The 17,293-nt window shown below is 37.1% G+C and overlaps 1 long non-coding RNA gene across 1 annotated transcript in view; it reads left to right on the top strand.

Moving 5' to 3' along the window:
• LOC146767790 (uncharacterized) overlaps window positions 1-17,293 on the top strand; it is a 99,098-nt gene that overhangs the window by 46,989 nt on the left and 34,816 nt on the right. Inside the window, exon 3 of the long non-coding RNA XR_014953567.1 lies at window positions 13,471-13,627. This is a non-coding gene — a long non-coding RNA (uncharacterized LOC146767790). The remainder of the gene's footprint in view (window positions 1-13,470; window positions 13,628-17,293) is intronic.

Consider the following 17,293-nt stretch of genomic DNA (forward strand, 5'->3'; position numbering starts at 1 on the left):
GGGAAATCTGAAAAGCAAGAAGGTTTGAGAAGTGTTGATGGACTCTATTTAGTTCAAAACTCCCACAGGAGCAAAGGTCTTTAAATGTAATGTAAATCAAGGAGGTTTTGCTTTCAAATGCTGTCGCAGGAGAAGTCAGTGGAATTCTGTATGGAAAAAGAAATGATCAATTCTATTGTTAGTTTTAAAAGTCCAGAAATTTCAGCTTTTAAGGTGTGTTTCACATTGAAGAAGAATCTTAGAAATGAAGAAAGTGCAGCAGAAGATCAAAACAAGCTTTGTTGAGACTACCTGATAAATTTCTACAATGAGAGAACATTCTGTAATTCCTCTAATATGCCTAAAATTTACTTATTACACTGGTTGCTGGCACACTGAACATGAGCCAGCAGTGCCCTGGCAGCCAGGAGGGCCATCCCTGTCCTGGGGACATCAGGGACAGCATCGCCAGCCGGGCAAGGGAGGGATTGTCCTGCTCTGCTCTGCACTGGGGCAACCTCACCTCCAGTGCTGGGGCAGTTTTGGGTGCCACAATGTAAAAAAGATGTAAAGCCATTAAAGAGTGTCCAAAGGAGGGCAATGAAAATGGTGAAGGGCCTGAGGGGAATCCGTGTGAGGAGTGGCTGAGGTCACTTGGTCTGTTCAGCCTGGAGGAGATGAGGCCAACCTCACTGCAGGTACAGCTCCTTGTGAGGGGAAGAGAGGGACAGGCACTGATCTCTGTGACAGTGACAGTGACAGGACATGAGGGAATGGCCTGAAGCTATGTCAGGGGAGGTTTAGGTTGGATATCAGGAAAAGGTTTTTCACCCAGAGGGTGGTTGGGCACTGGCACAGGCTCCCCAGGGAAGTGGTCACAGAACCAAGCCTGACAGAGCTCAAGGAGCACTTGGACAATGCTCTCAGGCAGGTGGTGTGGTTGTTGTTTCTGTCCTGTGCAGAGACAGGAATTAGACTCAATGTTCCTTGTGGGTCACTTCTAACTCAGTTTATTTTAAGATTCTGTGATTGAATGAATAGATTATGAACTTCACCAAGAAAGTTTAAAACTCAAAAAAAAACCCAAAAAACCAATAATCTGAAATTTTCAGCCCAAAGTCTCATATTGATAACTGAAAGTAAGTACTGCCAAGCAGACATTAATACTATAATATTTTGTCAAGAGGGCATGAACATCCTTTGGATAACATTGAACAGGGATCTAGAGAAATCTGAGTGTTATTTCTGATTTTGGTTTGAAAAGCTCTTCCTCTGGATTCAAGAATGAAGAAAATGAAGTTTGGGAAGCAGTTGCATTGAAAAGGCAATTGAAAAAAAGAGAGGGCAGAGTAAGAGACAGAAGTAAGGAAAAGGTTAAAGTATGGACTAGAGACATACTGTGAAGATTAGTTTTCCACAAAAATTTTATCTAAGCTAACTAAAATAGTGGAATTTTGTATTGTTTCACATAAAATGCAAAGTATCCGGGCATATACTTAATTAGATTTCGGATTGTCTTTCAAGCACCTTTTCTGTGAATTATTCCTCCCTATAATAATCAGAACAAGAAACTCTAGGTATATACTAAGTGAAAACAATACCTTGAGTTCTTACCTTTTATTTTCCATATTTGCTCTGAATTTTCATTTTTCATGACCACAGAAATGAGACAATCCAAGGCAACAGCTCATCTTGACCAGTTGTGTAGTCTATATATGGCTATTTCATGATTTAAAATAAAAAATCACTATCTGAAATCTGTATGAGTGCAATTAATCTTGTGTTTCATATGACTTATATTGATTAAACAAATATTCTTTTATTATTTCCATTAAAATTATTTAAATAATAAACTCTACTTAGTTTTACATGCTTACTAGAATTAACAGAAGCTTGGTTTAATTGAAGACAAAGATATCGCAATATATTGTGTAGTATAGTAGTATATAAGTATATAGTATTCAAACCATTTAAATGGCCTGACATTGAATTACTATTTTTAAAAGAGACTTGGGCATTGAAACATAGTTTTAGATAACATCTTAACTGTTAGACATAATTTTTGAAAATGGAATGTAAATTAAGCACTTTTGAATGCGTATCCCTTTACATAGCTCCATGGAATCCAGAGTCTAGAAACTGTTTTGCTATCGCCTTTTCACATTTGTCTTCCCTTGGAAACACTTCTAAAAATATGTTCCTCCTGTCATGGTCACATGTAAAAATACCCATATTTTTATTAAGTGGATTTTGTGCTGGTGTCTCCTGTCACCTTCCCACTAGCCTTCCTTACTTGCTGTCACATCTCTGAAGCCATTGGCCATCCGGATTTAACTAACTCTCTGCAGCTCCCGCAGAACTCACTCCTCTGTCAGCACATGTGCTTCTCATTCACCAGTACTGTTATGGGCTCGATTTCCCCCTCTTCTCTTTTTTACTGCCACTACCTTGTTGGCATTGTAAAAAGAGAATACCTTTAAAGGGCCCTGAACCACTGTCATTATATGCTCCAGACAGCAACCCAGGGTGCAACCAGCATCCCACCACAAGTAGGAAATGAGAAATTCTGGCTATAATGAGAGCTATTGAATTTTTTTTTCACAGCAGCTTAACATAGGTTATTTAGCTCAGGTGTTTCAGTAATGGTAAGGCATATGGAAAAAGCAGTGCTTTGGGCCCTTGAGCTTTTTCAGCTCTCTCCCACCTCAGCACACAAATCTGTAATTCTCATGAAGAAGCCATGGTAGCCCTGGCAAGGTAGGATTTCAAGCATATGCCATATACTTACTCATGTTATTTCTTGCATATCTTTGGTAGCTGCACAATTATAGGATTTACTCTGGTACCCTGCATAGTGGGTCCATTGTCTTCACATACCATCTTCTCTGAGGCAAGCACCCTTTTCTTCCAAACATTTTCAAGGAATCCTTTAGACGTGTTTTAATATTTTCCCCTATTTTCGTTTCTTTTAGTCCTAATCAACAGAAGTAAACCTTTTCTATGTGATCAGTTTCACATATAGAATGGACAATCAATTTACCTTTGGGATTCTGCAGCCATGTCCCCTTTTGCAGCACAGCTGCAAAGCCTGAAGGACTCAAGAATGTGAGGAGAAAACCAGCCTGGGCCCCTCTGCCTTCAGCCTAGCTAGGATTTCACCCCATGTGCCCTGAAACTGGAGGTCACAGCCAGTGTCTGCAACATGAGACTGGGATGAGGTCACTAATCTAATCATGACCTAAGCTTGTGCTGGAATTCTTGACTTTGGAGAGACAGATGCAAAAGAAACCAGTTTTGGGGGCCCTAATAAACCAATTAAATGCATCAGTGTGGTGTCCTTATTCACCAGATTTTATATTAATTCAAACTATATTTTCAGGGAGATTCAATAAAGATGCTGTTCTTTTTCAGACTCAGAAGTGCCAGGAAGAATATGACTTTGTACAATGAGATTGAATTGTTGACAAATTTTCAGGACAATAGTTATCTACTTCCATAAAATTGTACATCCTTCAGCCATATGGAACACTGTTATATCTAAGGCCCTTAGGAACAGGAAAATATTCAGTTTGGAAAAAAAAAGAATGGTGTACACACAGAGTAAAAGATTAAAATCCTTTCAAAATTTAAAGGTGTCCATGGAAAGAACCATCTATTTTCTTCTGTGTATCTACTGTCCTGGAAGTATTTATGAGTTTGGAGATACATGCATAAGTCAGGAAGCTGGGGACATTCCTTTGCAGAATAACATTTTTACCCTAAAAATCTATAAAAACATGAACAGTTTTGTACCTGAAGCTTTAGGGGATTGTCCTTCCCCCCTATTTCTCTGTGGAGGAGTTGTTAGAGAAAAATTTTAATACTATTTCAAGTACCGCTGGAATGTACTTAGAGGTGTTAGGAATGAGCAGAATACAGAAGAACAAAGACAACAGCAGATTCTTTACTATCATTTGATGTGCATTGTGGGGGATTACTTCTGAAACTGCAGCAGATAAAAATGCTGTGTTTTTCTTTTGTCTTTTAAAAAATACGAACAAATAAACAAATAAACTAAAAGAGCTAACCAATCTGTGGTATATATTTAAATACAAAACCTCAAGTATTAGTTGTTTTTTTTTTTTCTCAAAAATTAATAACTCTATCATTATTTCAGAACACAAAAGCACTGTGGTGGTGAGTATAATAGAAAAGGATACAAATAAACAAAACATATTAGCAAACAGCTACAGAAATCCCCATCTCCTGACACTGGTAAAATTAAACCTTCTGGGAAAATATTGTGATATATACAGAATCAGTCTATGAATTCATGTGGTGTTCCACTGTGATCATTTTTTTGGCCTTTTAGCTAACAATTTGATAGTGATGCTGTATAAAAAGAGTACATTTTCTCTAATAAACCAAAGAACACTCATCCAATCAAAGCACCTCAAAATCTACAAGATACCTGTGATTTCTGGATATATTTATTAGTTTGTAATGTCAACAAAAATGTCTTTAAGTATAAAAGCACATTCTTTTGTCCTGAGAAAACAGATTTGTTTTAAGCCCATTGAAATGCACAACCAAGAGGGGAAGAAGCGATATCTCCACCGGACTTCTTATTTTCGACATCTGGTTGTGGTCCATTGGGAGAAATGTAAGTAACAGTTTACCACATGGATTACAAATGTGCTGAATTGCAAGAATGAATATTAAATGAAAATATCCATAGCACCTGCAGCTTGTCCAGGAGAATTCCCCTTGTGTGTTGTGGGTGGGTTTTCTGAAAAACCCCCAGTGAGATGCGAACTGCAACTGCAGCTGCTTGTAGTAGCAGCTTGTCTAGTGTTACCGAAGAGTTTGCAGATTGTGTTCTCTTCAATGAATCAACATTGATCAGGGCTGCCAACACGCTAAAAAAAGAAAGGGATGGAGCAGAAGGAGGGTTGCAGGGGAAGGATTTTGAACATTGTGATTATTCCCACAGGTTTTGGATGATCAGGAAAAATTTTTACATAGTAATTAAAAAAAAAAAGAAGGAAAAGAAAATGAAAAGACAAGCAGAATGTTTGATGAAATATAAAGCCATTTTGATGTAACTGGGTGAGAAAGAAGCATTTTCTCTGTCAAAAGGTCAGTCCTGTTTTTTTCTCAATAGAAGTCCTGCAATTGTGTTTTGCTGACTTCATGCACATTCTGTATATACTGAGCACTGTACACATGTGATACTTGGCTGGATTTCAGATGTGGTGCTAGAGGGGATTAAAGAGTGGGGAATGTTTCTCCTTTAGAACTGACTTCTTATGTTAGAGAGTCTGAGCTAATTCTACATGAACATGGCTAGAAAACAGAATGTTTCATTAAGAAGTGTGTGACTCCCCATTTTGAGTTCACCCTCCAAAGAAATGGTGAAGAACAGACTCCTCATGCTTCATATGTTTTATCAGGCCTCTCCAAAGAGCACTTGCACATTTAGGCATAGCATAGTGGAAATCAAAGGCAGACCAATGCTGGCAGCACAAAAAGGGAATTGCTAGTCTTTCCTTTGGGTTTTATAATGTCAAGATGATAGAAATATGAACGTCAAGTAGTACTTAATTTTTTTTCTTACTGAAAGAAAATAATATTTTTAGCTGTGAGACACTGCCAAATTATTCTGTTTTGGAATTTGTGTAGGATCTTGCTACTATTACAGAAAAATAAAAATCTTTAGCGCACATTTCTTTGGACATCTTTGATTCAGGACCTCAAAGAAACCTCAATCTTGCACAAGGATTAGAAGAGAGACACACAGCAAACTTCAGCTTGTTACTTTAAGGCAGCCTGAGTTGGTAACTACCTCCAAATGGTAGTTCTACTCTGGAGATGATAGTCCTACCTTTGGTTCTAGCCTGCTACACAAATATTTGGAGCATGTCTAAAGAAGCTATTGGGTTAAACCGCTTATATGCAGTTCCAGATTTTGCACCCCTCAGTTTTATGTCTCTGGGAATCACAGTCTGATGATGACAGATGGGATATGGAACATATCACCTCAGTGGTGGAGGCTGCAGCTGGGTGCTCCTGCCGTTGCTCATGAGAATATTGAGGTCCACACCCCAAAGGGGAGGAGGGAGTGAATCAGAAGCGGGAGCTCTAGCTGGGCTAATGATGTCAGAAGGGGCTTTGTGCTGGACTATACCAATAGTAGGAAAAGAGAGTTCTTTATCTGTTTTTCATGAAGAAGAAGGAGTTTTATTCCTTTCTGTCCCTCTGGAAGTCATGTTTTCATCCAGGTTTAATAACTCTCAACAGACTCTCCATCAACTTATTGTCCTGTGCTTCTTGTCTCCTCCCTCCCTCTTCTTTCCTTCCTAGGCTAACCCCAGGCATGACACCAGCAAAGAATCAAGCTGTCCAGGAATCTCTGATGAGGAAACTTTATTCTTTTTGCTCAAAACTATTCATTAATTCAGTTTCTAAACTTATTGTGCAGTATCATATTAATCTACAGAGGAGAACTTCTATGTAATAGTCTTCAGAGATATTGCAGACCTTGGGAAAAAATCTCTAAAGGAATTGGAACTGTAAATGTTCCCAAATAAGGGGCAAATATTGGCTGGCCCCTATAATTAAGTGAAATTCATTCACCGAGAGAGAAAATGTTTCCTATCATGTGTGGCCTTTTGACACTTCCTTACTTGTCATTTTTTTCCCAAGAGAAATGAAGGCTCAAAAGGAGTCAGCAAATATGGTGCTTCTGAGGGTTGGACATTGCCACTGTGAGGCACAATGGAGGAGACTGCAGTAAGGAACAAGGGCTTTTGTCTGCTTGGAAGCTTCAGGAGATGTTTGCTGTGTGACACTTGGGCAGGGGCCCTTGTGCCTCACCCAGTCCTGTGAGGTGCTGTCATCAAAGGGATGTGCAGGCTCCTTAGAAAAACCACCATGCTGACAGAACACTCATGTTTTCTTTGTTTCACAATAAGTATGTTTAATGTTTCAAAGGTAAAGTTGCTTTCTGTAGGTTAGGACAAATTGTTGTATTTTGGACTACACAGATACAATCTAAGAAATGAAAAAATGTTCTTGAATTTTTAAATTCTCTTATGCAAAGTCTCCTGGGTTTTGACCAGGACCAGGTGTTCTGCACACTGCAGTCCTTCTTTTTGCTACTGGTTATCCTGTCATTAGAAAATCAATTATTCATAACTTTTAGCCCATTGTGACTCATACAAAAGTTAATAAAAAGCTTGACTAATCACCACTGGAGGTGCCTCATCTTTCTCTAGGGGAAATCAGTGGCTTTGACTAACATCCTTCTAGCTTATGCAGATGTACAGTTGTCCAAAACATAAGGAAGATGCTACTGCTCTGCAGGGTTGCAGGAAGGAATGAGAAATGGCAAGGGGTCATTCATGTGACATAGATGGAGTTTCATTAATCAGAGGGAGATCTTAATTGGTAGGAAAGCTCAAAAAAGTTACTAACCACACAGCACCACAATACCAGCTTTATAGAGGAGTGTATTTTGTGTACAGGAGTGCACCCCAGAAGGGCTCCTAGTGACAGGCTCTTGTCCTGAGGCACCTCCAAGAGCTGTGGTGGTGCTTTCTGCAGCGGACTCTTGGTTACCTCTCCAGGAAATTCTCAGCTTGGCCTTCCAACACATAGTGCAAAGACATTTCCTAAACTGTGATTTAAACAATAAATATGTCAGATCAATGGCATATTTTCTCATCAATCACTCCAACAGACACCATTTTCCTTTCTAAAAATCCCTTACATGGACACCTGCATGTGAATATGTGGCAGAGCTCATGGGGTTGCATACAATGAGCGAGTTAATTGGAAGATTAACCATTCCTCTTTGGGGTTTTTAATATTTCGTCATGAGTTTACTGGAAGTGTGCAGCTGAGACCTGTATTACCACAATGCTTACACGTGTGACTTTTAATGGACAAGAATTGAAAGAACCTATCTTTCTGGTTAGTGAAAACCCTAATTACTCATTATTCCCTGCTCCCTCCTTCTGCACACTCCTTGGAGCCTGCTGGTGAGCTGCATAGAGGTGTTTCTTTTACAAGGGCTATTATAGAGACACCTGTTAGGATTGATATAGTTAATACTGCATCAACATTTCCATTGATTTGGTTTATGACCCAGCTGTAAAAACTCCTTTTAGTCTGAAAACTGATGAATGATGACTGAACCAAGGAGCTCAGGGAAAAGAATAAGTGTAACTTACTAGAAGGCAACATCAAATTAGATGAATTAGACATAAAGACGTTTCAGAAGCTTTCTTCACATATTTATAATGTGAAAAAAGATTATTATTATAATGAAAGCATGGAAGTTTTTTAGACACAAAATTCTGATGCCTCTGTGTATATTAAAAAAAAAAAAACAACAACTAAATCAGGACTTTTCATGTGGAGAAACAGCTCCTGTTAGCAGTTTGGTTAATTATTTTGCATTGGGAAATTAACTGGTATTTTAGCAGAAAATTCACAAAAAGTTATGATTAAGGTATAATTTCCTTTTTGTTTTGGCCACATTGAAGAATCTGGGGAGGGTGGAAGAAATATCACTGACATTTTCTCCTCTGTAAGACTGATAACTAATATGGAAAACGTACAAATAGATGGCACAGAAGTTTTGTGTGTTCTGTACAAAGACAGCCCACAGAAACAAGTGGCCCATGTGAAACAAGACTTTGTAAGGTGCCTCATGTACTAAATAATTTGTCTCACCATCCCCCTCCTCTCGTGGTCCAAAACCACAAAATGCAACCACATGTTTGGCTAGTAATCTTCCAAACTGAGAAGAGGACCATTAAGGGAGGGCAGATCTGGTTTTAAGCTCAGAAGAATCAGCCATTACAGCAGTAACAGACACCCTTCTCCAAGTGTGGGTCCTGCGTCCCATCCCTTCTCCAGCAAAGCTGGAGTCAAGAAATCACAGGCTAGGAGCAATTTCTCCTACAGGGTAAGAGCTAGACTACAACAAAAGAAGACAGTGGTGTCTCAGGGATGTGAAATTGCAGAGAACCTGATCTCAGTGTCTGAGATAATGCATATCCATGTGCAAGCAAAGGGTGCTGTGCATGTGTAATATTGGTACTGAACCAGAGCTCATTCATTGCACCTGACTTGGGGCAGGCACTGTTAGTTCCATTACAGTATATTGTAACTTAATATTTACACACGGAAATAACTGAATGAATGGCCTCAGCCTGGGTGACTTATGCTACACTCATCAAGGCAGTCAATCTCCTGGAGGGTTCCAGATTTGCTTAACTCCTGTGGGTTTGCTAAATGTGATATAAATAGTGGAGCTGGCATCACTTTCCTCAACAAGAAGGAAAGACTGATTTTCATAGTAAAAAAATATCCATTTGTGAAGACAATATTGTCTAAGGTAAAATGTGAGAGCTGGGGTCTCAAAGGATGTGAAAGTTTAAGAAAATGTGAGATCTGATCCAGAGTGCACTGAAGTCATGGAAAGATTTCCCTTGCTTCTATTAGTGGGTATTGAATGAGCCCCTTGGATCAACAGAAATAGAGGAAGAGCCAGAAAAAAGTTATCATGACAGGTCAGAGTGATGGCAACAGCACACAGAAAAATATGGATGTGCAATAAATGTGAGGTAAAAGTAATGCTTCTATTTTAATAGTTGGCATTTGCTCTTCTAGTCCTCTTGGTTAAGTGCCAGGCTAAAGTATTTAATATCCATTAGGCATTTTAGACTGATTTTTTGATCGCTACTCACTTCCAGTAGCCCATGTTTATTTGGTGTTCTTTATGTGATGACTATGTCCAAGTTCTTACTGGCATATTCCCTATTGGACACCACTGCTGAATTTATTCCAATAGGCAACCCCTGAAAGTAAATATCTTTAGTTTATCAGATCTTTAATTTTACATTATGAGCTCTTAAGAATATGTTGCACATATTAATTCTAAGTTTCAGGTGAAACATAGTTGTACATACATGTGCACATGAACATACAGACACAAAAGACTCACCTGTAGATTAGGAAAAATTTCTTGCAAAGACTATATCATAGATTTTATTGAGCTCAAGTTAATCAGAGATTCAGCTATGCAGTGAAGAAGGATTTGGTTTTACAAGGCAGTGCAGTTTTCACATGAATTTCAGTAAAACACACTATGGGGTTTTTTTTTTACAATGGTCTTCACAGCTAGAGTTAAGATGACAGACAGCTGATTTACAACCAGTGGGAAATGGCTATCTAGATTTTTGTGCCTGTTTGGGAGAGTTTTGAATAAGGTATTTACATTTGTGCTAATCTACAACTGATTGGGATGCAATTTTGTGCTGTGGGATTGTTTATTACTGTCACAGTTCAGGCAAGTGGTGTTGTCTACAATCTTCTAAGAATTCCATGAACTGGAAACCTTCACCCTTCTGCCTGCTAAGGACCAGACTAAATGAAATAAGCTAGAAGTGCTTTAGCAGGGAATACCTGATCCCTTATTTTCTTTTTGGAAAATTATTTGCTTCACATGCAGGCCAAAAAAAAACCGTTTAGTAAGTTCGTAACCTACTTCAGAGAACCCTGATTAAAGCTGAACAAAGAGCAGGATGTCTTTATGCCTCTGTGAATATAAAAGAGACTTGCTTTCCTTGATATAGCCCACCAACTTTGGACTGAAAAAAAAAAAAAGGCAGAGTCATATTAAAAAATAGGTGGGCAGTGCTTTTCCTAAAATATTGTTCAGGAAAAAAAATCCTTGGCATACCAAGTATATTTTTTCTCAAGTTTACCTTGATAAGTGTGTTCCAATATACAATTCGGAGATCATTAATTTCATCTTACTAAATAAAATGCTACTTGTATGTCCACAATTACATTCTACTTTATCTTTGCATTCTGAAACTTGTTTATAAAACCCATTAAATTTACATTTGAAATTAATTTTAGCATGAAGCTTAAATTCAAAATTTATTGAGTGTCTGCAATATCTTTTTACCTTTATATACAGGATCATTTTTTTCTACACCGACATGTGAGGTAGGAATAGACATAAAAGCTTTAAAAAAATGAAAAGGAGGTGCATCTAAAACCAAAACATTAAGCCTGTTCCTAGCATATGACTCCTAAGATATAACATATTTTACTGAAACTTTCAATTCTATGTATTTTCTCATATATTACCTTTCATCAAATTTCAGTTTTCTGTAATCCTTAAAATTTCCTGAAAAGAAAGAAAAAGTGGTAAGCATAGTTTTGTTTGATGAAGTCAGTCTAAAAGTCAGTTATTTAAGAATTAATGTTTATCACTAAATGAAATCTTTTCCCACTCCTCCCAGTTTGCCATGATTTGTTCTCAGATAAGAGTTATGTTTATGACTGGACAATCTATCATCAATTCTTTGATATATTTTGCCCTTCCGTGAATAAGTGAACAAGATAATAAACTTCAGCATGAAGAAAATCAGATGGTTTTAAACATTATACAAATCTCATAGAACATTGTCTGAGAAATATAAGCACTATTTAGTCACAGATCATTTCTTTTCATCATTCCACTGACTGCCACTCTTCCAGACTTAAAATGTGTAACTAAGCAGCTTTGTCCAATACGCAGAGTGACTTCTAAGGGCTGAGAAACATTTCCTGAAAGGTAAAGAGATCACCAGCCTTTGAAATGATCAAATGATCAAATGATGACAAGGTCAAATAGTTTTCACTATTAAGTAGCATAAGAATTACAGAGGTACTTGGACACAAGCATTCAATTTTTTATTCTGGTCTGAGTGGAAGAATCAACATTGCAATTCTATTACAATATTAGTATTTTGTGCTGTAAATGCTCATTGACATGGCAACTGTTTAATTGTCATAAACTTTTTACAAATTTTACCATTTCTAAGGCAGTTTATGTACATCTTGAACAAAATAGTTTATACAAAAGATTTTTTTCCTTTTAAATGTTTAGTAATGATTGTTATGATGTAATTTACAATAGATATCCTCGTGACCAGGTAGAAAAATGTGCAACTTCTGTTATCATGATTCAGGAACAGTTTTAATATGATCAACTAAAAATCCATAGAGAATAACTTAGATAATGAAAAAAAAAATTGTGGTTTTGTTCTTGGTTTGGGTTTTTTTTTTTCATTGGGTTTTTCTTTCTTTTGAGTGATTTTATTTTTTGTCTTGGCTTTTTATATACAGAAAATTTAAGATCCTCTTATAATTTCTGAATTTTGGAAAATTATTGATTGACACAAAACCTGATTTTCTCTGATGAATGTATTGTGTCCAGGATATAGATCCCCTTAAAAACTCAGGAAGGCCTCTCTCAACTTCTAATTTAGTCACTTTTTCAAAATAACTTCCCAGAACTTGGTTGCCAGATTCTAAGTCTCCAGTGATCTCTTTCTCATTGCTGTTTTCAAGAAGTGTATCCTTTTTATGAAATTTGGCTTGGGAATGATGCTGATCTTGACAAAAGTGAGGTGGGGATTTTAGTAATTTGTGCCAGGACTTTGGCTGCTGTTCCTGTTTTGTAATCACCTTATCTATTAGGGGTTTGTATTACCCAATCCAACTAACAAAATAAATAAATACCCCAGTATGTTGCACACCATGTTATTCTACTTTGCTAATTTCTTGAAGGATTTTTGGCTATAGTTATTTGGAATGGGATGAATTTTTTCCCAGTATCTTTCCTGAAGTCTATCAAGTATCATTATTTATCTAGTTGAAGCATGTGTAATGTATAAATATTAGTGACCTAAAGAGCAACCCACCAATCTCCAAACAGTTAGAAAGATTCTATGCATGCTTATTAGGTCAGTCACAGAGACATAGCACTTGTGTTTAGCATTTAAAACTTCTCTTCCTAATAAACATATTCCAGTTTTAATCCTATTTCAGACTCAGTTGAGTTCAGCTTGAGTTCTTCAGTTTTATTCTGTACAGACTGTAACTCAGCTGGCATATATATTATATCCTACCATAACCCATATCTCATCTTCAGCTCTGAAGAATAAATAGACAGTTTTGAGTCCTAAGTTAGTTGTGTTTTCTTTATACATTGCACAAAGGGTGGTCAAGATGGTTTGTGGATGAAGAAAAGCAGAAATAGAGTCTGGTCACTCCACATATTTTTATTATATTTATTATTTTTATCATTTTTATTATGTTGGTTCATAAAGGACCAGGATGTTTTAATCTTATTTATGTTGACCAGGTCTTATTCTGCACGTAATCTGTGGAATTCTTTTCAGTGACAGCTTTTTGGTGAACAATCATATTTTAAGCCATGATGCACTTGTAGATTAGTTTGCTTGATATTGGAAAGGTCAGCATTGCTACAGGTATATTCTCTGGAAGCTGTTGTCATCACATCAAAAGTACTGAACAGGAGAAATTAAGAACTCCTTACAGTAAACAAAGCATATTCTGTATTGGTTTTTTGAATTAAGTTATTCAGAATTTTATTTTACTAAGCAGTTTTGTGATGGTTAATTTTTTTTTTTTTTCATATAGGATGTGCAGGCTGCAAACCTAATCTAATTTGTGGAGGTTCTGACATTGTTTATTTGGTGAAGGTTTTTTTTTATCCTACAAAAATCAATGGATAAGAAAGTGTCTCACTCCATAGCACAGTGCCTTGCAGCTTTGGAAATTTCCAAGTACTGTGCAGGTGAGTGGAACTCCCAACTCCTTTTCTATGCGGGCTTTACCTTGTGATAGTAGGGGTCTCAAAAACCAGAACATAAAGTAGCAATCTGACCAGTCTAGAAGTGTGGAGAAGAGGGAAGGTAGGAACAGGCACTGTGGCTTAAACCCTACCCTCTGCTGCACAAAAGTGCCTATAGCCAGATCCAAGAAAATGAGCCAAGAGGTAAGTAAGAAATCCCTTTCCAAAGAAGTACTGTCTTCCTAAAGAGTTGAGGAGAAAAATCACTTCTATCTTGTAAATTGGTTTTTGAGAGCATAATTTCTGAGGTTAGAGACCCTCATTTAAGATGCCCCCTCCCCAACATTTTTGTGCCTACAATCTTTCCTTGCCTGGGGAAATCAGTGAATTACACTGTATTATTAAGTGCTAATGGCTTTAGTGGATGAAAAATGAAACAAAACAAAGCAGAAATAATCTATAACCAAATTGCTTCTGACAAAATCTCTCTGTTTTGCCTATAACTGTGCACAATTCCCATAACTTGCAGTTTGAGAAAATAATAAAAATAAGCAGAAGATCCTCTTAAATATATTGCATATTAATATGAAAAAATACTCTGTTGACTACATTCCTAAGATAAATGCAGTTAGCTCAGTAGAATTTAAGGGCATGAAAAACAGGGCAAAACTAGAGGGTTTTTTTTTACTGGATTATTTCCTGCTGTGTGAGTTGTGAGAAAAAAATGTGTTTCACCTCAATGAAATATTTCTGACAAAATGCATAGCATGGGACAAAGTTATAGGAAAACATTTACAGCACCTTCAATTTTGCAACACTTGTTTTACATTGCCAAAAATATTGCATCTTGTGCTCTCTTAAGTTTTACTCCTTCCTGACAAATAAACAGTGATTTCAAAATTTCGACATATTTCTGAGGAAGCAATTTTGTTCATGCTGGTAAATTTATAATGAAATATTTAGTTTCTGAGAAATGTATTAGGCTGTGTGCATCTATAAAAACTGTGTATCTTCTTGAAGCCTTTTAGATTATTGTAGTGTTATGAGAAACATATTTCATACAAAGCACTTTGACTATATCTATGCCAGTAAATAAGATGACCAGAGATCATTGTCACCTCTTTTGTACCATCTGGTACAAAAATCATGTTGATGAAGTTCTCTTTACTCCTTTGTCCCCAAACCATCATACTGAGACAAATACCTAACATGTCAACCCCTGATGGTGTCCCATCTGTAATGTAGGTCAGTGACAGTCAGTCTGGGTAAAATATTTGGCAGAATTTTGTAGAATTCATGGCAGATCCTTTCATACTTGACTTTATGTCCTAGACCTGGTCTGTGTATTCCTTTGAATTAGACCTAATAACTATGGATAAATGATTCTGATGACTTGCAATGGTGAGTAGGAAAAACAGTGTCTAAACAGATGAGCAAATAATGGTTCAGGCTTTAAGAGAAGATGGTGTGACAGAGATAACCCAGCCATACTCTTCTCCATCATTGCTTCCTTCTGAATAAATGAATTGTATTTTGGAGGAGGAAAAGGAGGGGGAAGAGTATATGGTCTTTCATTTATGTCTGTAACCCCCAAAGCTACTCCTGTCAAGGTCAGTATTGCAGGACCCTTTTGTCTTAGTAATGATAATATAACCAGTTTTCTCCAGAAAAGGTGTCAGCAAGAAATTGCTCCTTGTTTTTGTTCCTGGTAAATGTAAGAGCCTGGAAGCTTCAATCTGACCTGGTTTTGCTCCCTCCCGCACAGTGCAATAGGCAAAGGGCAGCACAGGCTAGCTGGGTTAGCACTATGAACATCGAGGTCAAAAACATTCTGGAGATTTCCTTGTTTCATTACAGAGCAGTGTACTTAGAACATATTGGAAAATCAAGATTTCCATCCCTGTTGCAGAGATAATGCAACAGTTGTACTATTTGTACTTTTGGAGCTGAAATAGCAAAATAATTTTTCTATTATTTCTTAGAGGGGGTGGGAGAGAAGTGATCAGGAATATTGTTTAATTAAAAAAACCCACCTCACCCCCCTCACCCCAGTGGTGAAACACCTGCATAAAAACTGTGCATACAGTGTACAATACATGCTATTTATCATCGTTGTGAGTAAGCTGAAGGGAGCTAAGCTTTCCAAATACTGTTCTTGCTGTGGAATGCAGCCATTCTTCATGATAGTCTTCAGGGCATAAGTATTTCTAAACCCAAAGTGTTTCACAGCATATTTTAAATAATCAGTCATCATATTAAATGTTCTCAGTAACTCCAGTGTTTCTGTGTTTGAGCTACTTCTTTTTGCAGAAAAATTGCACAACAGTAGAGAAAATAACTATTTCACCCCCAATACTAGATTATCAAAATGTAAGCATTTTCTCCCTATTATTTTATTTCACTGTGGGTTTTTGAAAACTATAAAAGTGTTTGGCTTATAAAATACAAATCTTAAACCAGACATGTAACCAGCATTATCCTTGGAGCTCTGAAGTGGCCTAAAAAGCAGTATTGGGTTGAAATATAAATTCTCCTAATAGGGAAAACTGTAAATGGTAATGTTTAGATCTGTATCATATGTACAATATAACTCATGTCAAATGAATTAAGTAGTGTAAGTTGCTCATTATGACTCCCAATGAAGCCAATGGGAAGGGAAATGCTCACAGGAACACATACAAGCACAGGACAATTAATTCTTCATCTTTTAAGCATGTATCTTTTACGAAGATATTTAGATATTTGAATATTTGAGATATATATATATATACATACAGTAAAAACTATCTTACAATGCCACAGATAATTATAAGCATAAATAGAGACTTGGGATACTCCTCTCAAGGCACAGAAACTACAGACACTACACTCATGAGGAAGCAAGATAAAAAGACACAGAGATTTTTGCTGATATGTTTGCTTCTCCTAAATATTCCAGTCTAAAGAAGTTGGACGACTTGTGTTTCAAAAGGGTTCTGGAAGCATCAAACATTCTCCTCTGTTCAGTTCATCCAGTGGATACAACTCTGAAGCTGATTCTTAGGATATAATCAAATTATCACCATGTTCAGTGATATTTTGGATTCAGTCTGGACAACTGAAATGAGACAAATTTTCAGATAAGATGAAGTATGAAGTGCTAAAATGAGGTTTATGGAGCCACGAGAAACATAGTCTCTGTTACTCCAATTTATGTAAAATACATGTGATTTCATGTTCAATAAGAATACTACACTTACTGAAGGAACCTTAAGCACAGTTTTGAGTGGTCTTTTGCTGTTTATGCTTTACATTCTCACATGATTTTGACAATGAACCAGATAAAATTTGGCAGTTTTGACTGTGTTTCATTTTGAGATTTTGAACTCATTTGGACCTGAAACACAAACAAAACTTGTAGCTATGGACCCACCCGGAAAGAAACTGAAGAAAACAATGACCCAGCCCTCCATAAAATTAAATTAGGAATTTTCACATAGTTCTGACTTATGGATATTAAAATTAGGTGAGATGAATCCTGCACTCCAGCCACACCACTGTTGGTGACAGAAAGCAATATCTTCCAGGACGTAGCCTGCATGGGCACTAGGAGACCCGTTTCCATATTCTCTCAGTTGTTTCTTCCACACGAGCAGTTGGAATAGCAGATCTCTAACATGATGGGAACCC

This window comes from Lonchura striata, chromosome 3 (genome assembly GCF_050655825.1).
Source record: "Lonchura striata isolate lonStrDom1 chromosome 3, ASM5065582v1, whole genome shotgun sequence".
Lineage (NCBI taxonomy): Eukaryota > Metazoa > Chordata > Aves > Passeriformes > Estrildidae > Lonchura > Lonchura striata.